This window comes from Myotis davidii, unplaced genomic scaffold (genome assembly GCF_000327345.1).
Source record: "Myotis davidii unplaced genomic scaffold, ASM32734v1 scaffold370, whole genome shotgun sequence".
In the NCBI taxonomy this organism is placed as follows: domain Eukaryota; kingdom Metazoa; phylum Chordata; class Mammalia; order Chiroptera; family Vespertilionidae; genus Myotis; species Myotis davidii.
In genome coordinates, this window is record NW_006288615.1 from 9,842,235 (window position 1) to 9,864,186 (window position 21,952).

Consider the following 21,952-nt stretch of genomic DNA (forward strand, 5'->3'; position numbering starts at 1 on the left):
TTTGGATTGCTTTTCCTAACATGTCTCAGCAAAACATTAGACAACCTGGTTAAACAAAGCCTAATTCCCACACAGCTCCACCTTCCTTACTTGGCAAAGATTTAATCTGGTAACACCCTTTAAAGACCATTATTCTAACCACATCTAAAAGAAATAGCCATTACAATTCAATACAATGTTCTGTTTTGTTTAAAGTTTAATTCTATTTCTGACCACAGGGCAGGTAAAACCAAAGAAAAATATCCCTAAATGAATAACATACTTTAAAATTTTCTTCTCACTCATCCTCTCCTATTTATTTTTAACCAAAGCCATACAAACTAAACAAATAAAACTAAAAAACACACACAACAAAATAGAAACACGGTTAAACCCCATGGAGTCATTCTAATATTAATTTCCCTAATACTTCCAAGCCACAATAATAATACACTAGTAAATATTTATTGAGAATCCTCTATAGCCATAGGATATGTTTCTGAGTGTTGGCAGTCAAGGGATGTATATACAAGACAGTGTGGAAAACAAGACATAAGAAATGCCAGGCAATTGAAAAAAGTCTCAATGTAAGGGCAGGGGCAGGAAGGATTATTTTATTTTAGGCAGTGGGTAAGAATTACATATATTTGGCAAAAGGCAAGAGGGCATTCCATAATTGCATTTTAATTTAGTTCAGAGCCTTCTGGAATATTCCAAGTTTAAGTATTGAAGGTGTTAAAGCATCTTTCCTTCACATATCCAGGACACTTAAGATTTGCCAACTGCCTAAGGTAATCTGACATAAAGATCACAAACATGGGCAGGGAGAAATAGACAAAGGTTGGGCATTGATTTTCAGGGCATTATTTCTGAAAAGTGATGACTTTTTAAGAAAAGTGATGGCTGTAAAATGCATTGAAAATTTTATCTTCTCTTTGGATATTGATATTCAGTGGAAATATAGTATATAGGAAACATCTGATTTTCTAACATTACCTCCAGTGGGTCATTGAATTACCACAGCCATATATGGATAAGTGATTAACTGACCCCATGATACATACACACCTGGTGATTCATAGCTGAGAACACTCAAGGTAGGCTATTCATAAGCCATCCAGATTCCTCAACATACAGCATCTTGGAAGTAAGTCAGCCCAGTGGAGTTTACTGCATTCTGTATTGTCAGAATACAAATATGGGCATCATAAATTCCTTAGGCCTGACTATCTTTCATTATGTTAACCATTGTGAAGTCCCTGGTGAAAGTTCTGAACCACAAACGTAGTCCACAAATTATGATTTGAGAAATATCACCATAGGCATTCAATTAAATTTGCTGAATTAGATTGAAGTCACAACATCAGAAATAATGCTTCAGCAAGAAAGCAAAATGTAATGTAAAATATAGTTTTTTGTTTTTATATTAGTTTTAAATTTATCTAATTTTGAAACATTTTCTAAACTGAATCTTTTTAGGTATGGTACTATGTATAATCCATTATGGCAAAAAATTTTTAGAAAAGAAACTGATAAAATTGGGAGGTGTACAGAAATTAAGCTGTTTGCATTAGAAGTACAGAGGGAGAGGGAAAATTTGAGCTGAGCCAAACATATTCCACCTCAGGTCATTGTACTTGCTATTCCCACTACATAGATAGTTCCCTGCAACTCCAACTAAATGTGACTTAGTCAAAGAGTTCTCTGACCATTCTATATAAACTGGCAATCCCTTTCTGCATCAGTCTCTATCCTCTTAACATGTATCAATAGCTCACATATTTGTACACTTATTTGTGTACTTTTTTTTTTTGCTTCTTCTCTCTAAAACATGTTCCTTGAGGACATGGTCTATATTTTCTTCATTACTATATTCCCAGCATTATATTTATAGCACATAATAGGTACTCAGTAAATTTTTCTTGAGGAAATAAATGGATGAATTTTTAGCTCTATGTAGGTCAATGTTAATTGCTTATAACAGTTGTCACCCAATCTTTACCTGAAATATGGTAAATGCTATCTTTGCTTTGGAGAAGAGAAATACAACTGAACATCTGAGATAGTCAACAGAACAATACTCACAAAATATTCAGAAGCATGAAGAGATGTAGAGTGCACACAAATGTACAGAACCAAATAGTGATATCTGAAGCCTTTCCGAGGTGAATTTGCTTACTAAGACAGTGATAGGGAGCTAACATAACAAGTTCATAGTGTAGTTGGAAAATCACATGCAATTTCAACAAATGATGCTGGATATCTACATGAAAAAGAATGAAGTTAGACTCTGATTTCATTCCATATACAAAATATATCTAAAATTAATCCTAGAACTAAAAATAAAAGCTAAAGTTATAAAACTCTTAAAAGAAAACATAAAGTAAACCTTTGTGTCCTTGGGTTAGGGCAATGCTTTCTTGGCTATAACTCTCAATGAATAAGCAACAAAAGAAAAAAACAGACAAATTGGACTTTCTCAAATTTAAAACTGTTATTCTTCTAAGGAAACCAACAAAATAGTGAAGAGACAAAGCACAGAATGGGAGAAAATATTTGCAAGTTATGAATCTGACAAACAACTTATATCCAGAACATATAAAGAACTCTTACAACTCAATAATAAAAAGATAACACAATTAAAATGGGCAAATGATGTAAATAGATATTTCTCCAGAGAAGATATATAAATAGACAATAAGCACATGAAAGGATAATCAACATCATTAGTCATTAGGAAAAGGAAAATCAAAAGTATAATGAGATACCACTTCACACCCACTAGGATGGCAATAACAAGGGTTGGCAAAGATGTGGAGAAATTGGAACCCTCACACATTATTGGTGGGAGTATGAACTGGTGTAGCCATTTTAGAAACAGTTTGGTAGTTTCTCAATATGTTAAACAGAATTTTCATATGACCCAGCAATTCCACAAAGAGGTATATACCCAAGAGAATTGGAAACACATGTTCACACAAAAATGTGTACATTAATGTTCAAAGCAGTGCTATTCATAATAGACAAAAAGTGAAAACAACCCAAATGTCCATCAACTGATAAATAGATAAAAAATGATGGTGAGTCCATGTAATTAAATATCAGTTGGAAATAAAAAGGAGTGAAGTATTACAATACATGCTATAACGTAGATGAATCTTGAAAACAGTACGCTAGGCAAAGGAGGCCAGCAGTAAAAGGTCACATATTGTATGACTTCATTTATATGAAAGGTCCAGAATAGGCAAATCTCTATAGCCAGAAAATAGATGATCTGTTACCTAAAGTTAGGTTGGGGTAGCAGAGTAAGAATGGGGAATGACCACTGATATGTACAGGCTACTGAGAATGTTTGAAAATTAGATAGTGGTGACAGTTGCACAAGTTCGAGTTTTACTAAAAATTACTCAGTGGTACGCTTCAAATGGGTAAATTTTACGACATGTAAATAATATCTGAATAAAGCTATTTTTATTTTTTTTATTTTATTTTTTTTATTTATTAAAGTATTACAAAGAGTGTTACACATGTCTCCATTTCCCCCTGCCCCTTGACATTCCCTCGGCTTCCCCCACCCCCCAGTGTCTTGTGTCCATTAGTTATTCTCATATGCATGCATATAAGTCCTTCGGTTGATCTCCTACCCCTCCTAACCCTCCCCAGGGTTCCCACTGTAGTTTGACTTTCTGCTCAATGCTGCTCTGCCTCTGTATCCATTTTTGTTCAGTCTATAATGGTCCTTATTATCCATAAATGAGTGAGTTTATGTGGTATTTTTCTCAGCTTCCCTGGGGCCGTCTCAGTCTCACAGAGGCCATCTCAGCCTCACAGGGGCCATCTCAGCCTCACAGGGGCCGCCTCAACCTCACCAGGGCCGTCTCAACCTCACTGGGGCTGATTCAACCTCACTGGGGCCGTTTCAGCCTCACCGGGGCCGTTTCAGCCTCACTGAGTCTGATTCAACCTCACCAGGGCTGTTTCAACCTCACCGGGGCTGTTTCAACCTCATTGGAGCCGTCTCGATATCACTGGGGCCGTCTCGATGAATAAAGCTATTTTTAAAAATGCACATGGATGATTCAAGTAAGTAACTAACCACAGCAGGACAGGAATACCAGCGTTGGTGCACTGAATTGTGCTGCGTAACAAGTTATCCAGAATAGCACAAAACCCTCTCCTGCCGACTATACAAAGGCAATAGAATTCTTCCCTTCAGGGCCAGTTCTCTTCCTAGGCCAAGCAAGAGCCTGGGGTTTTAGAGATTTTCAAAAGCCCATTTGCTCAAATTTCCTCAGCTTGTGGCCTCAGGGTCTGCAATGACTTTCCTAGGACATCCTGTGGAATAAGTCATGAAGGACATAATTAAAATAGAAACACTGTATGAGAAATGCATAGTACATTAACTTATTAACACCGTAAGAATAAGCTTATGAACTTACTTAGCCAGGCATTTCAGTAAGGCCCTAAAGGGATGAAATGTTAATTAAAACTAAAGGAAAGAGGGACAGATTTGGTACCTGGCACAGTGCCCAAAGCACTGATTTTAGTAGTAAAATCTGAAAAATATAAATAGAAAACGTGAGATGGCTCTAAAGACTAATGTTTTTATAGGTCATAATTTACCCATCTTGCCTTACCTTTCCTGCCATGTAAATCTCTGGCCATATAGGCTAGATGTATATGATTGGACTCTTTTGTTCTTTAAGCTTTAAGGCACGTGGTAAATCTGGGATTATAAATCATAATCCTTGGCAGCACAAAGTCACTGAACTATTTTTAAGAAATGGAGTCTCATGATCTGGTGTTTTAGAAATATCATTGTGGTTACAGCATGGAGAACAGATTTGTGGAACAAGACTAGATGTAGGGAGATAGTATAAGGACCAACAGCTCACCAAAATGGTATGAAGATTACTCCAAAGTGAAAATATCTGCAGAAAGAGATCTGCTCTGAACTTCCCTTATCTGACTACAGCAGGACTTTATGAGAGTTAGGGAGGTGACTGGTCTTGGGCACTGGGACATTCCAAAAAACTGTGTCAACAAGCCTTTTCAGAACCTCCCATCCTTTGAGCCCTGACCCCGTCCCCTTCATTGACCTGGTATAGTAACCCTATTCCTCTGCTGTTCAGGGAATTACTTCTTATGGGGTGCTCCCACCTGAATGTGAAAATAGACTTTTCTCCTGTTAATCTTTCAATTACTTTGAAAGCCCCGGTGAAAAGGCATTGCTGGTTTGGATTAGGGTAGCAGCAGAGAGCAGGAAGATGTATCAAGTAAAATCACCCAGGACTTGGAATTTGGATATGGTTAGCAGGGATTAAGGAAACATGGGAATGAATCCCAGATCTCTGTCTAGGGCCCTTCAAAACCTAATACTCTGTTGGCTGAATGGCCTTCAAAATGTAAAACGTACTACAAAATCGTGTGTGTGTGTGTGTGTGTGTGTGTGTGTGTGTGAGTGTGTAGGTGGTGGGGCTAGCAGATAACTCCACAGCAAGCAGCAGAAATCCTCATGGAAAAAAATGCCTTGTTTAGCAAAAACATCTTGGTGAGCCATCTTTGATTCTGCATTTGGAGCTTGTCTAAAATGAGCTAAAAATTGGACAAAAAATATTGCTTGCATAATAAGGTAAGAACAGTGTTTTGCTCCAGCCAGAGATGGATGCTTCAAGTGTTCCAAGACCAGGAAAAGCAGTGGGGCCTAACACTGCTGGACCAGCAAGACATCAGGAGCTCAGTCCTGAGCAAAGTGTGCCTAGTGGCAAGTACTACCAATGAATAGGATGTCCGATGTTCACTTTACCATTACTTGCCCTGCTGTGCTGTAATATAATGTCCTCGTATTCCAAAATATACACCCAAATATTTAACCCAACTGCTTGGTGTGAATGTGTTTCAGGGAAACAAATAAAAACATGTGCTTCATAGTTGGGTCCATGCAGAATGGACAAAAGAGGGCGGCTGTAAGAGGAAGGACGTGGGAGAGATAGTTCAACAGCAGTGGGAACTGAGAACAAAGAGTAATGAGGGAGGACAAACCTCCTGACATTCACCACATCTACTGGGAAGTGGGGTGGAAGATGGGAAGTAGCAGCAGGGAAACAAGAAAGTTATTTTTCATGTTCTATGAGACTCACTGTAGGGGCCAAAGCAGTGCATTTCTGGCCAGCTATTGTAAGACAAGGCAGTTCTGAGCAAACTGGATGGCTAGGGCCACCAGGCAGCTGATGCATGAGTAAACACCTAAATGAGAATCTTTTAAATTATCTTTTCAGAAATCTAACTTCTGAATTTCCCCACTCTTTTTCTTCATTTCTATGCAAAAATGACAGCACTTCTCTACTTGGGAATGTAGGTTATCTCAGATACACACCCAGTATTCAGAGTATTAAAATTGGTATTATCTGTATCATATCTGAGATGTCCCGATTAAGTGAAAGAGCTGAGTGTTGGAACACAGGACAATAATACTGCCTGGAAAAGAAAGTAATACTGTACAATTTTTAATATTATGATTTCTTAATGCTCAGCAAGGTATAGGTTTTTCTTAATTACGACTCTTGAACTAATGAAAATGTCTAAATTCTAGTGTGAAAAAACTATACATTTTCCCTGGAATATCTAATAAGCAGTAAAATATATTGTGAAGAAAAATATATTGGAATGAATTATCTAATTTTTTAAAGTTTGTTTTCTTATTGTTTGAATTATTCCCCAAAGAGACCTCCTAGAAGCAGAGCAGTTTAAAAGATAAATGATTGTACCTGAAAATTATCCTCATGGGCTAACCTTTTAAAAATTATGTCTTTCATGTGTGATTTTCACAGACATTACTGTATTTGCTAGGTTATTGGCTCTATGGTTACCACCACAGAATTTACTATAAAGACAAAACTGGAAAATGAGTGGCTTTTTTAAGTTTAAAGTTGCAGATGCTTGGTTTAGATTATCCTCTGAATTTGTGTGTTCTGCCAGGAAAAGGTATAAACCTATTTACATTATGTTGATTTTATATCTTGGATATGATTTTTTTTAACTTTGCATAAATCAGGTTTTTATAGATTCGGTGGAAATTTTAAAATTAAATTTACTTTTTCAGTTGTGATAGAAAACTACAAACATGAGCATTGTAATTAGCTACCAGCTCTTCTTGCAACTCTTATCTGTCCATGCACAATTATTTGCAAAGGTCCGTGGTGTCAGTGAGCTAACCCAAACCTGTCAGCACTGCCCTACGAAGCAGGTAACAATTGAAATGAAATTGAAAGATTTAACTTGTCACTAAGGCTGATTCTAACATCATCTAATAGACAAGATATGCCCCTTGATCTTTCCCAGGAAACCAAGTCGACAGTGGCAATTTGGTATAAATTGAGTAGCCTTTCCACCTACAACTTTAAAGTAAAACTCACATCTTTAAGATCTTCATCGGCAGATAATTTTTGCAATAGCTGTACAAAATGGGAAGTGGACAAATGTTTTTGTTTTTAGACATAAAAATTCAGGAAATGAAACATAACCAGTCCTTTTATATTAGCTCCTTTTCCCAGTCTGTTAATTTCACGGTCTAACCAAAATTTGATATTTCATTATCCGAGCTCTCCAATGGTTTTCTCATATCAACGTTATCTCTAGAATTTGAGGAAATCTCAAGAATAGCAATACAATATTCTCCTCCTTTCTCTACCCTCAAAGCCATAGGTAAGGAGTCGGACTCTAAGAGAAAATATTCTTTTTGTTTGTGTATGGAATCGAATCATTAAAAGTAAATCTTTAGCAATATTTTCTCCCTGAGTATTTTGAAATTTGGGGGTGGATTTCAATGAAGAAGTTTTAGAAAGAAATGTTGGGCATTTGCAGGAGTGAGCACGTTTATCACAAAAATATGGGAGAAAAAAAATGAAAAGTTATATTTTATTAATTGGAAGGAAGACATCAAAACTAATGTTAATTTTAGTTAGCTGTTATTTCCTAAGAAACTAGCACATGATATTATTAAGCATTTTATTCTAAAATAAAACAGGCTCCCAGTCTTGAAACTGGTCAAAAATGGAAAAAATAAGATTGTAGCTTAGGTTCTCTCCCCCTTTCAAACACATAAGCTTTGTGTGCAACTTTACCCAAATAATTAAAATAGCTAATAAAGTTTTAAGTCACCAATTTCAGTCGTTTGTAGCATTTGTGGCAGTGGGAGAATTGAGAAAAAATTCCTAACGTGTTTCCCTCCCACTGTCTTTTCTTCATAATAAAGGTCACAATTTTGCTTTATAATAGATTGGATTATAGACAGTAGGGACTAAAAGTGACTCTTTCAGTCATCTAGACTCAATTTCTTGTTTTATACAGAAGAGCAAATTGAAACCCAGAGAATTTAAATGACTTTTCCAAGTTCACAAAGCTAAAAATAAAAAATAAAAAAAAAGTGGGAGAAGAGCTAGAAAATATAGAGCAGGGATGTTTTCTATGTTACTTATTTTTTTGTGATTGTTAGTTCAAACATGTTGGTCCTATAAGAGATGAATTCAGGTAAACCAACTGAAAATACTTGTACTTGCTTCTCAATATAATAAGGATAGAAAACAAAACCTAGAGCATAGGAAAGAAAAGAGGAACTGACCCACAGAACAAGTGAGACACAACATAACATGCTTTGGTTTTAAAGCCTCTGGGCCAAAATCACACTTATGATCTTGGTAACCAGAAAGAATCTTGTTCCTGGAATGCCTGTAGAGACCTGAATTAGTCATAAGCTTCTTAGGAAAGAATTCCTCCTTTGTTTGATATTGCTATGATTCTTGATTAGAACGGCAAGCAACCCTCTTTTATTGTTATGGGCCTAGTCATACTGCAATTGCCTGTATAACAAATACCTTGGAAACCTTTGACTAAAGAACCACCTATTTTGAATGACTTTCGAATACATTAGAATAAGATGGTCTCATGAGGTCTCTCCCTGCTCTATCATTCTTTCCTTCTAGGCGCCAACACAACAAATCTCACATGCTTGTTTCAGAGAATTAGAATAGCCAGCCAGCCATGCTAGAATTTCTAATGGTAGGCTTATTTCACTGAGGAAATAACCATAGAAATTATTCCAGAGTATTGCCAGAATCATTATTCTAAACAGTTTAAATAAGGAAGACTCAAAGGCCAATATCCAGCACAAAACAAGTCCAATGAAGTCATGGCTTTGGTCCAAATATTTGGACCATTTGATACCTAAAGTGATAAGACTGTCTCTGGTTTTCCTCAATCTTCAATCCTCCTCATGTCCACACATGTCAATCTGTTCCTGCCTGTAGCTGAAGGATAAAAATTCCTTTCTAATCTACTTTCACAGGTAGGAGACTGACCCAAAGCTCCATTCCGTTTTATTTAGAGCTTTTCTTTTAGCTAAAAGATAAGAAAGAAGCAGTCTAATTTTGAAGTCTCTAGGAACAACTTTAGATTGATATTATATTAAAATACAACATGCAAAATAATATCTGGCATCTTCTTGACATTCCAGGGGCATACTTGAAATAAGTGATGCCAAAAGGAGCTAAAAATGGTAAAGGAAATTACAGAAGTGTTTGACTATCATCCAAAAGATTCTAACAGAGGAAAATTTCCCTCCTCCCCACAGTCATCGTAGGGCCTTGTACTGAAGAATGCTAAAGATTTTAACTAGCTGGCAAAATACATAGCAGGTGGAAAAACATTTTGCACTTGGTAGCTGAACCTTTTCTTCTTATACCATTTTATGAACAAAAACAGTAATTGAAAAAACACACACAAAAAAAATCAGGAATAATTTCTAAATGATAGAATTCATTCTGTGTGAAAAACAGCCAGGTTCTGCCACCGTTTATAACAAAGAGCAACTCTTCCATGCTCAAATTTAATTCTCTGGTCTCCCGTTTCTCCCTGCCCCAGTGAAATACTGTGAACCACTCGCTGCATTTATTGTTATGAATCAACATGAAATTTGACAACACTTTTCCTTCCTCATTTCAGATGTGACTCATGGTTTAATCCCCCAAGGGCCAGAAGCTCTACTTCAAAGTGAGGAAACAAAAGAAGCACCTTTCATTGAAGCTGCTTTGCCCAGAGAACTCTAATAGTTACTACCCACTGACTTCTTAAGTACACATTGTAAAGCTAAGTGCTTGAAGTGTCCTCTCTTCTGCTTTCCCTGGGGGAAACCAATGGAGAAAAGCTGGAGAGGTGACCTGGCTGATAAATCCTGGACTTGAAGTTTATCAGTGGTGCTATTTAACCACCCATTATCTCTAGGATGCTGGTGGATTTTAGTGTGGGGAGCATCTTATTTCATTTTCAAGACTTTGGATCATCTTCCCTCCAGACCCCTCTGACTTTGCACACAGAAAGTAATAGATCTGAGCTATTCCCTGAAAAGCCTTTTGAATTTAAAACTTGACCCATTTTCTGCTGTGTGATAAACCACTACCCCACCTTCCCAGCCTCTCTCAGAAGGTGCTGTAGGGCTCAGTTCCCTGCGGAAATCGTAAGTTGTGTAGAAAAGCCTGTGGTCTTTCAAACAGGATTCAAATTAGAAGGGAACATAAAGAGTATGACACTCAAAGTAAGATTCGACTTACCCTTACTTGAAAAGAGGAAAAAATAAATACAAAGTTGAAGCCCCTTTATTTTTCTAAATCCTAGAACTATCTAGTCCTAAGAGAAACTGTTTCTTGGTGTAGAAGATGAGGAGAGTTGAAGTTAAACAATGATCCTTTTTCCATTTCTTAAAAAAAAAAAAAAAAAAAGAGCCACTGTATGTATGTGTGTGTGTGTGTGTGTGTGTGTGTGTATTGATTTCAGAGAGGAAGGGAGAGGAGAAGAGAGATAGGAGCATAAATGATGAGAGAGTCATTGATTGGCCACCTCCTGCACAGCACCTACTGGGGATTGAGTCTGAAACCTGGGCATGTGCCCTGACTGGGAATCGAACTATGATCTCCTTGTTCATAGGTCGACCCTCAACCACTGAGCCATGCCAGCTGGGCATACACAGGGGCCATTCTTGATAAGGTCCAAGGAAAGTCCAATGACAGTAGAGATTTTGGAAAATGGGGCGGAGCTCTCTTTTAAAAAAAAAAAAAAAAAAAGAGCCAGCAGAAGCAACTGCTCTGTTGGACAAATTGTTTCAGCAGATGTTCATTATCCCAGGGAGAAAACAGCTCCTACTTTGCAGCTTAACACTTGCACATTTAGAAACTTTAATATTTTTAACTTGAAATGGCCCATGTGGCATGAGTGAGATGTAAATAGTATAATCATTTATATGAACAAATGAGCAAGTGGTTGCATTTAATATTAAGTCCACAGAACGCTGGCACTGTTGTTATATCATTAAATGATGACGGAGCAATTGTTGCCCATCTGAGCTTCATGAGCTTTTAATATATATATATATATATATGTATATATATGTTTATGTATACACACACACACACACACAACAGATATAAATATTGGAATATAAATAAATTTTTCACATACACACATATATATGCATCTATATGCATAAGTGACTACACTTTAGGTTAAAATATAGTTTTAAGATTAGAAAAATAGGTTAAAATATAGTTTTAAAATTAGAAAAATATAAACCTAAGGGTAGCAATTTCTTTACTGAACTGGATTGTAATAGAACAAATGATTCTACATATAATAAATATATTCAAAAATTGATTATTGTGCCTGGCCGGTGTGGCTCAGTGGTTGAGCTTCAACCCATGAACCAAGAGGTGACCGGTTTGATTCTCAGTCAGGGCACATGCTCAGGTTGTGGGCTCGATCCCCAATAGGGAGTGTTTCTCTCTCATCGATGTTTCTATCAATATTTATTGATTTATTGCAGAGAGGAAAGGAGAGAGAGAGATAGAACCATCAGTGATGAGAGGGAATCATTGATCGGCTGCCTCCTGCTTACCCCACACTGGGGATCTAGCCTGCAACCCAGGCATGTGCCCTGACCCAGATCTAACAGTGATCTCATGGTTCATAGGTCCATGCTCAATCACTGAGCCCCACTGACCAAGCTATGAGCTTCTGTAGATTTTTTCCCCAATAATTTACAATGGCACCCTGGAAGAATATTAATAATTACAGTAACATTTATAGAGTACTTATGATGTACCAGACACTCATAATTATCTGGTAAGGTATTATAAGTATGCCTAGTTTAAAACGTGTAAACTGAAGCTCACGAAGGTTAAGTACCTTACTTAAATCACAGACTAGGAAGTGGTTGCATTGGTGTTTGAATGTAAAAGGTTGACTCTAGGACATGGGTGGTCAACTGCAAAGGGACAAGTAATAAGTATTTTATGCCATAAAGTTTGTGTTAATACTCAACTCTGTCTTTGCAGAAGGAAAGCAGCCTAAGACAATATGTAAATGAATGAGCTTGGTTTAGTCTTAAAAAAACTTTATTCATGGACACTGAAATTTGAATTTCATATATTTTTCATGTCATGAAGTATTCTTCTTTTATTGTTTTTCAACATTTAAAAAATGTAAAAACAATTCTTACCCTATGGGTTGTACACCACCGTGTGGTAGGCTGGATTTGGCCTGCAGAATAGTTTGTTGACCTCTGCTCAAGGCTCTTAATGACTAAACTATTTTTCTAGTGGTGTCTTTTTATAATTCTTTTAAACAGCCACTACATTTACATTTCAGCATTATTAAGTTATGTCAGACTTTTATCATATAAAATTATGTTTGAGAAAAGAAGTTTTGTTTTTTATAATACATATATTAGGTTGGATAGTATGAAATTGGCCAATATTGACCAATTTACTACCTAACTATTGAGGAGTAAATGATAAAATAAGTAAGGAATTCTGAAGAATTCAACAGAGACAGAAAAATCCAGCAGAGGAAAAGAATTACTTAGAGGTACAGTTAAACTGGAAATATTCTTTCCTTATTTTTGTTATTTCTTTTCCCTTTCTTCTCTTTCCTTTTCCCTTTTTCTTTGACTTAGCAAATGAAATAGATTTCAGGCACAATTGGTCTCTTCCTCTCACAATTTTCCATCTTTACTTCTAAGTCTTTTTCTCCCTAACTGCCAGACACTTTTCATACCAACATCATTTTAATTCATCAAACATTCTGTTTTCCTTCATTCAAAATTTACCTCGAAGTCAGTCTTCTCTAGAATGCACACTGAGCAAGTTAAGAATAGAGACAGCTGCCAAAAAGAGAAGGTTAAAAATAAATGAAGTCCTGGCAAGTTTTGCTAAGTGGTTAGAGCATCAGCCCATGGACCAAAGGGTCACAGGTTCATTATCTGGTCAAGGGCACATAACTCGATTGCAGGTTTGCTCCCCACCCCTGGTGGGGTCACATGCAGGGGGCAACCAGTTGATATGTCTCTCTCACATAGCTCTCTTCTCCTGCTCCTCCTCCTCCTCCTCCTCCTCCTCCTGCTTCCCTTTCATTCTCTCTGAAAATCAATGGAAAAAGATCCTTGGGTGTGGATTAAAAAAAAAAAGAAATCAATGAAAAGGTTTTGAGCATTCCATCAAAAATAGAGGGTTTACATGGGAAAAACAACAACAACAAGCTTTTGCAACTATTTATAATGCACCAGATTCTGCTGCTTTGTTTCGTTTTGAGCATATAATAGACCAGGATGAAAAATGGTTGAAGGAACGGGATTTGGGATCTTCTGCTTTCCACTAGAATGCAATCACTACAAAAAATAGGTTTCTGTCTTAGTCACTGCTAAATTCCCAGCATAACACGGTTTCTGGAATATGATAGGTGTTGAATAAATAGCTCTAGAATAAACAAATGATTGTTGAAGAGTGAGTTTGGACATGAAATCAGGAGCACAGTAATTAAACATGATAGTATTGTCTTGTCCTAATGAGCCCTTCCTTAGCCACAAGTAAAAGCAATGAGGGAAATACTATGAGTCATTTAGACTAACGGTTACTTAGTAATTATGACGTGACATGAGCTTAAAGATAATGCGACCATTGTCATTTTGGTACTGATAACAATCAAAGATGGGATTACTGGAAAATCCAGTAAGATCATGATTCCTAGACTTTATATAGGCAGATTCCAGAAAGGTCAATTAAAAATTAGGTGTGATCCTATAGGCCAAAATTATAAACAAAAGGAATGAAGGCATATGAGATTTCAGGATGTTCTAAAACAAAAATTCTAACACGTAATCATGCAGTTGGCCATGATACAGTATATGAGGCCTGTGAAGCTGAGTTTCTCAATCTCGGCATTATTGACGTTTGGAATCTGATGCTTCTTTGTGTGGGGCTGTCCTGTGCATTGTAGGATGGTTAGCAGCATCCCTGTCCTCTACCCACTGGACACCAGAAGTACCCAACCGTGTGGTTGCAACCGAAAAATAAAAATTTCAGACATTCCAAAACCGAGAACAACTGTCCAAAAAGAAGGAACAGGAGAAAGATTACATCTTCAGGTTTTAGAAATACTTATAGATAAATGAGGGAGAGGGGCATAGTTTACCACCTCAACATGTGCCTTTGGGGAGATCTTAATTGTCTTAAGCTGGTTACTTTTAAGAAAGGAAAGGCTCAAGAAGAACCTTTCATCTCCCCCCTAACTGCCTAAAAGAACTTAGATGCAGGACCTGCACCAGGAAGGGAGCTATCATCACAGATAACTGTAGTTTAATATGAACTAAGTGTGATAGACAGGGAGGAACCTAGCAAGGCCCATTTGATCAGGGTCCTCTCTGGGTCCCATTGTTAAAGATGGCCCAGCAAACATGTATTTACCAAACATTTGCTTTTCCATCTCCATGTAAATTGACTTCCTCCCCTTTGAAGTCCCAAACCACTAACCCCCACTTTTCTCCTTAGCTCAAGATGGCAGATAAGCCTCAACTGCCCCATATTTTTATGGAACCCCCATATGTACATACATAATTAAGTTTGGCTATGTTCTTCTCTAAATCTGTCTCATCTCATTTTATTATTAGACTAGCTAGCATAAGTAAGAATGAAAAGAGGGAAAAATTTTCCCTTCCCCACACAAATGTAGAAAAAGGAACTTACCAGAATAATTTTTTTAAAAAATCATATCATTGCTGTTGAGGAGTTAAAAATCCTACATGGACAAAAATGTTAAGGACAAAAGGAAATAATGTCCCTCGTGGCTTAAGAGCAAGATAAAGTTTGGTGCTGACTGTGTATAAATAAACAACAGAATTAAAATTACTAAAATATCTTGTGTATATCTTCTCCATGACAAATGACCTAACATTAGAAAGTCCATTTTAGTTAAGAAGAGAGTAAGAAAGTATTATTTTATATATTATTCTGAACTCCCTAAAGTTAGGTAAATTTCATATCAAAAGAGTATGGGAAAAATAGCAATCAAAAGTACAAAGTTTTTAGAAATCTTTGATATGATGTTGAAGAGTTGTACCATAAAATAATACCAATTTAAAAAAAATAGGTGATGTTAAAAAAAATTGCTAAGCTACTTAGTAAAGATCCCTAAAATAATTCTACAACAGTGAAAGAAATGTGGTAAGAGATCAACCAAAGGACTTGTATGCATGCATCTGAGCATAACCAATGGACACAGACCGGGGGGAGGGGGAGCATGTGCTGGGGGTTGGGGGCAGCCGTTGACTGTCTAAAACCTTCTAAGATATGGCAAATCAATCTTCTATTCCTCTCGGTTTCTTGAATTATAGATGAGAACATTCCTATTAATATAATGCACCTTTATTTCCACAAAGGAAATACTCTGGCTGTGTTCTTGCAGACAAACTCAAAAAGTATGGGCTGTTTGAAATAGTTTATTTTCCTACATCACCATTTAACCATCTCCCCCCACCTTTACACACTCACCATTGTTATAGGTCTCCTCAAAATAAAGTTTCAGAGCCATTAGATTCAATAATCAATAAGTGACCTTACAAGTCTAACATTTCATGGTATTTCAGTCACTGAGATCTAAATCAGTGCAATTCGGTATCTTCTTAATTAAGGTTGAACGAAAATTTTATAGACTGATTTTCATACTAACCTAAATGGACATCATTATTTTTGCATAATTTTTAATCCACAGAGAAGCAAATCAATATTTCAACAAATACCTAATATTTGTTTAATTAAAAATAGTTATCAGATAAAGTCAAGATTTTGTTCACTATTAAATATTTCCTTTATAGTTAGTTAACATGACACAGAAGAAATGGTGTGCTAGGTCTGTTCAGAAATCTACCTATAAGATATTGTATCAGTCTGACTTTTGCTCCACTCCACCTGTCCCACATATTCACCTGCCACTTTGCTCCAATAATTGCAAAAATGACTAAGCAAAAAGTTTACCAGCATAGATATTTTAAGCACCATAGTACCAATAATATCAAAGTATATTTTCAGGGCAAAGAACACTTTTGACAAGGTAAAGAAAGGAATGTAAACCAGAACAGAATTGTTTAATTATACCTTACCTGGAAAGAAATACAAAGTTCCAACCAAAATGGTACTAAGTCACACCAGGTATTCATAACTAAAACCGTGCACTTATTTAAATGGGCTGCTTCAATGTTACTGCTATGTAAATATTGGATTTGTGATAGCTGATGATACTGTGATTCTTTCAGTTAATTAAAAAATATATAGGAGTTAAAGACTCCAATTTAACAAATTAAAAATAAATAGATGGATTGCAAGTCATATTCAACTATTACTTCATCGACATTATTTCACATAATAGTTTGCTTACCAGAGCATTGGTGCATTGTGGAAAACCCAAATCATTTATCAGGTAAAGGCATGCTGTAATTTCTTTCCAGCTTCAACCAGGATTCGTATTACTCAGGCCATATTTATACTCATGTTTCTTCAAACTCTGAACGAATGGAAACTTGCCTAATGAGACAACAAGTATTTGACCTGACTTGTATCCATTTTGATGCTCTTCCCTGTAAAGGAAATATATTCCTACGAAACCCAGAATCAAGGAAGAGAAGAGGTAAAATATGACTGAAAGAAAGGGCCAATAACAGCACTCAACTAGGTTCCTCTGCAAATTGGAAAACACTTGTTTTCAACAGACAGTCTATAAATTGTGTGATGTTGTAAGTGTAGCTTCATGGGGTTGCAGAGTTCAACCTAAGCCTATGTGAGGAGGAACTACTAAGAGTGGGAGGATGATTTGATTCAGCAAACATCTCACAAAGTCCTTCTCAAGCACTTGCCCCACATTATTACCTAGATAGAATGAGCCCTGCGTTGGTGAGCCCAGGAGTAACTAACTGAGTCAAGAAATGCTATTTTCCTTCCTGAGGAAGAAGAGTGACTTTTTGTCTGTGTGTATACCTGGTGTGACTTATTACCATTTTTGTGGGAACTGTGTATTTGTTTCTAGGTAAGGTGTAAACTTCATGAACAGAGTACAAGGACCCAGCACTATCCAAATACAAGGACCCTGATTTATCTTCATCTTTAAGGCAAAAATCATAAAGAAAATAGCCAACAGAGATAAATACAGTTTTTTTTTTTAAGAAAAGAGAGACATGTGATGTAGCTCTACATAAGATAAACATATTTTCCTTAAGAAGTTAACAGATATAAAGCTCATTTCTCAGTTGGAACTAGTCAGACAAGATTTGAAATTTTTGCTCCAAATAGAAATAACATTTGCTCCCATGGCAATGATTTGCTATTTCAACTCTAAACACACTCACAGCTTCTTGCTTTGCATGTATTTACTACTCTGAAATCAAGAAGAAAAAAACTCTCCAGCCAGTTTCACGGACGTCTATTATGATCTTTACACTTTTTTTCCCTCAGAACATTCAGCTAGGAAAAAAAAAATCAACTTAGAATGATTCTAAATTCTCCCAAGTAAAGCCTCATTTAGATCTACTCATTCACTCAACATAAAAGCATGTAAGTGATTTAGGAAAAGTTAGGCATGAGGAACAAGGTAGTACTTTCAAATCCAAATCTTACCTGGTAAATGGAAATGGAACAACACAGCACCCCTGAGAGTGTTCTTGATTTGCGCTTCTCTCTTCCAGACAGAACTAAATCAGAGCAGCCTATATTCTTAAACCCTCAAAGAAAAATCAGGAGGCTTGATCTGTGCACATAATAGCCTGCATAATGTAAGAAAGTGCCGTTTCTTGGCAACAAGAAAACAATCCTTTTCAATTAACTCAGCAATTGGCCCACATTTGTTGTTAAACACAGAGTAAAGAAAATTTTTTAAGAACTCAAATGAACCTGCTAATAGCTCAGTGAGAATGTCAGATCAGTATGTTCATTTTGAAAAGCATTTTTTATTAATTGACTATTCATTCCAATTGCCTAACCCAAGAACTTTTATCCACATGCCTGTCTCACTTCCCCGTGGCATATTATTTACTTAAAGCTCCAATCCTGAATAGTTGCATCCATTGTTGCAGAAACACAGTAAAAAATGTGAAAGATAATGATAGCAAGCCTGTGGCATGTAATGTTATCCTGGTCGTGGTCATTTTGCATACCATATTTGGCTATCTAAAATATCAGCATGAATGTAGCCCTGGATACTCATTAGGGTACATAATTCGAAACACTTATATGCTCTCTTAGCTGTTAAAGCAGACACTAATTTTAGAGAATATGTAAGAAGTGCAGATGGGCTAGGTTCAGTTTGTGCTGTTTTGTGGGTTCATATATACTTATGAGAATATGATGAAATCTTTGGACAATGCTTAGGGTCTATGCATTCTCACATATATATTGGAAATTTCATATATCCAATTTCATGAATTAGGATTCATATGTGAGACATCTAATAGGAATCTTTGTTAAAAAAGGGAAGTGGTGAGGAAAATATACATAATTTGTGCTGTTAGCCGAGTTTTACCATTGCAAATAGTAAAGTTTTAACTATCTGGTATGGTTCTATCTCCCAAATGAGAAGGCAGCTGAAAATGGATAATTTCCATCTATAGCTGAAGCCAAGGGGGTGAATTTTGTCTTTACCACCCCTCCACTTGCCAAGGTTAACCAAGAGTGTATGGATATTGTGGTATTTGCCTTCAACAACTCTTTTGTTTTCTCCTTTTATCATCCAGATCTCCCTAAAATGTGTCAACTTTGTCTTGCTATCATTAATGGGCAATTCTTAGATAATATTTTTAAAGATACAGCCTTTTGAAGGCATTGTCTTCATACAAAGCACTCTCTATTGGTGGGAATTTAAAACAGTGTTGTAAACTGTTGAAGGCGATGTATTTGGTTAGACCTTCTGGCACCTTCAAATCACACTCTCAACAGCTGTGTACACTTTTCATGGGTAGAACTGGCTGGGATCATTTCACAAGTGTTTCTTCAGCTCTTGTGCCGACTCTTCCACGTGCCAGTGCTGACTTCAGGCAGATCTGTTAAACAGTTTGTGTCTCAGTTCCCTTATCTGTCAAATGAAGTTAATATTTATGTCCTAACGGTTCACTCAGATCACATAGGTGAAGCTTTTTAAAACAGTGCCCAGCAGCTGGTAAATGCACAAAAAGCTTAGCTATATTATTAGCATTGTTGTTGACTATAGAGTTCCTGAATTAAATAACTTTCAGGGCTCTTTTCAGACTTAGGATTTCCAAAATCCAATATAATCCTTATATAACAATGTAAAGTAACGTAAACAAAGCCTCTTGAGGTGCATAATAGAAAATGTTCTTTCTTTTTGTGTAGATTAATCTTCATCTACCATTTAGTACATCTAATATTTAGAGCTTTTATATGCCCTTTTACTAACAAAAATGTGCAATTATTTTTTAAAAGTGGGAAATTTATCTTTCTGAAAAATGCACTCATGTTAAACACATTGACTTAAACAATTTAACCAAAGGCATAGAGAAACAGAAATTCTGCAGGAATTTCTTTTATTGTAAGACATTTTGTTACGTGCAACGTAATTATTAAAAGATTCACTGCCCTAACTGGTTTGGCTCAGTGGATAGAGCATCAGCCTGCGGACTCAAGGGTCCCAGGTTCGATTCTGGTCAAGGGCATGTACCTTGGTTGCGGGCACATCCCTAGTAGGGGGTGTGCAGGAGGCAGCTGATTAATGTTTCTCTCTCATCGATGTTTCTAACTCTCTATCCCTCTCCCTTCCTCTCTGTAAAAATATCAATAAAACATATATTTAAAAGATTCACAAGCCTTTCTTCTCATATCCTTAAAATGTATGGACTATTTGCTCCAGCTTTTGGTATCCATTTGGATGTATTTTTAACCAGCAGCTGCAAACCCTAATATTTGAGAGGAAATGCATGCGTTTGAGTATTCGTTGTGAACACAGTCCAGCCAGAATGGGCCATAAAGACTCCATCTGATCCTTTCCAGCTTAAAAGGCAAGTTTAACCTTTGGTCTCAGCCAAATCCATTATGCAGCTCCCTCAATCAAAATACCACACCCTCTCTCTGCTAGGAAAGAATTTTAAATTATTAGTAAGAGGCCAAATGAACCAGTCTTCAGAGGGATTAGATTCAGCTACTCAGGTAGATATTTATTATTATCTGCTTAGTACATGGCAGTGCCTCCCTTGTTCTTTATTTCTGAAAGTTTTTTGGGGGGCCTCAGTATCTTAAAATAGCAAATTTTGGTACAAGGAAATTAACCTATGAAATATGCAAAAAAAAATGAAAGGACAGTATTTGTTTAAAAGCATCGAACTCTGGAGTCTGTAACAGAAATACTCTGGGAAACATCAATCTAGTGTCTCTTCACAGAAGACTGGGCGTAATGTGAGAGCAACGCTGTACAAACTACTGGGAAATGTGGATTCCTCGCCACAGATTCTGCAACAGTCTAAGCCACAGACGCATTTTCCTTCCATAACTCTGAAGGTTTTCAAAGTTCAGTGCTGCCAACTTGAACAGTTGAAAATGTATATGACATTTATAAGTAACTTTAGAGTACCTTTATTTCTAATTCAAATATAACGTTGAAAATGATTCATCTTGGGAAAATTAGAATTTAAATAAAAATAAAATCAGTGCTCTTAAACAAAAATACATAGACATCACAGATAATTCTTTCACAGTTTATAAATTTGGAAACCAGTTATCAAGTCTCATAAGACACAAGTGGATGAGGAGTGTGAAAAATGGTTCTTATGGATATACTTAATGATGAAATATTTCACAAAATAAAGTATTTTATAAGCATTGAATAAAGATAAACCAATTTAGCAGATGATAATAGTCAAAATATAGTAGAGCCAAACCAAATATTTCTAAGTTTCTGTATTTGGAGCTAAGAAAAAAAAATGAGTACAATTTATTGGATACCCATCAGAAGGCTGCTGTTACTATGATCTAGGATTGTAATGTTTAAGCCTCACATTAAGAAAGAGCTGACGTAGGGCCCTAACCGGTTTGGCTCAGTGGATAGAGAACTGGCTTTTGTACTGAAGGGTCCCAGGTTCGATTCTGGTCAAGGGCATGTGCCTTGGTTGCGGGGACATCCCCAGTAGGGAGTGTGCAGGAGGCAGCTGATTGATGTTTCTCTTTCATCAATGTTTCTAACTCTCTCTCCCTTCCTCTCTGTAAAAAAATCAATAAAATATATTAAGAAAGAAAGAAAGAAAGAACTGACCTAGGAAGTGTTTAAACATGCAGATTCTTGGACCCCAATCCCAGCAATCCTGATGGAATTGAGTGAGGCCAAGGAATCTGCATTTTAGTAGGTTCCTAGCACTGACACAGGCAAGCTCAGGTCCGCTGTTGAGACCTGCTGAGAAACACAGGCATCTGGTCTCTGCTTCCCTGGCAGGAGGGACACATGGATTATTGAAAGAGGGGGAAGGTAGTCAAAAGGAAGAAATGTGATTGATGATGAGGAGAAACAGGAAAATACAGTTCAGCTTCCCCGGGTCAGAGAACTGGATGGACAAGAGTGGTGAACAAATCTTGAGAGACAAGCAGATGCAGACATACCTATAATGGCT

General features: G+C 36.7%; 2 long non-coding RNA genes across 3 annotated transcripts in view; one reads left to right on the forward strand and one right to left on the reverse strand.

Annotated features, from left to right (window-relative positions):
• The window catches only part of LOC102774375, a 50,200-nt gene extending 32,157 nt beyond the window's left edge, over positions 1–18,043 (reverse strand). The window contains exon 1 of the long non-coding RNA XR_435506.2: positions 17,964–18,043. This is a non-coding gene — a long non-coding RNA (uncharacterized LOC102774375). The remainder of the gene's footprint in view (positions 1–17,963) is intronic.
• LOC102774086 overlaps positions 1–21,952 on the forward strand; it is a 54,840-nt gene that overhangs the window by 32,242 nt on the left and 646 nt on the right. For both annotated transcript variants that reach the window (XR_001513329.1, XR_001513328.1), the window contains one exon: positions 9,979–10,026. This is a non-coding gene — a long non-coding RNA (uncharacterized LOC102774086). The remainder of the gene's footprint in view (positions 1–9,978; positions 10,027–21,952) is intronic.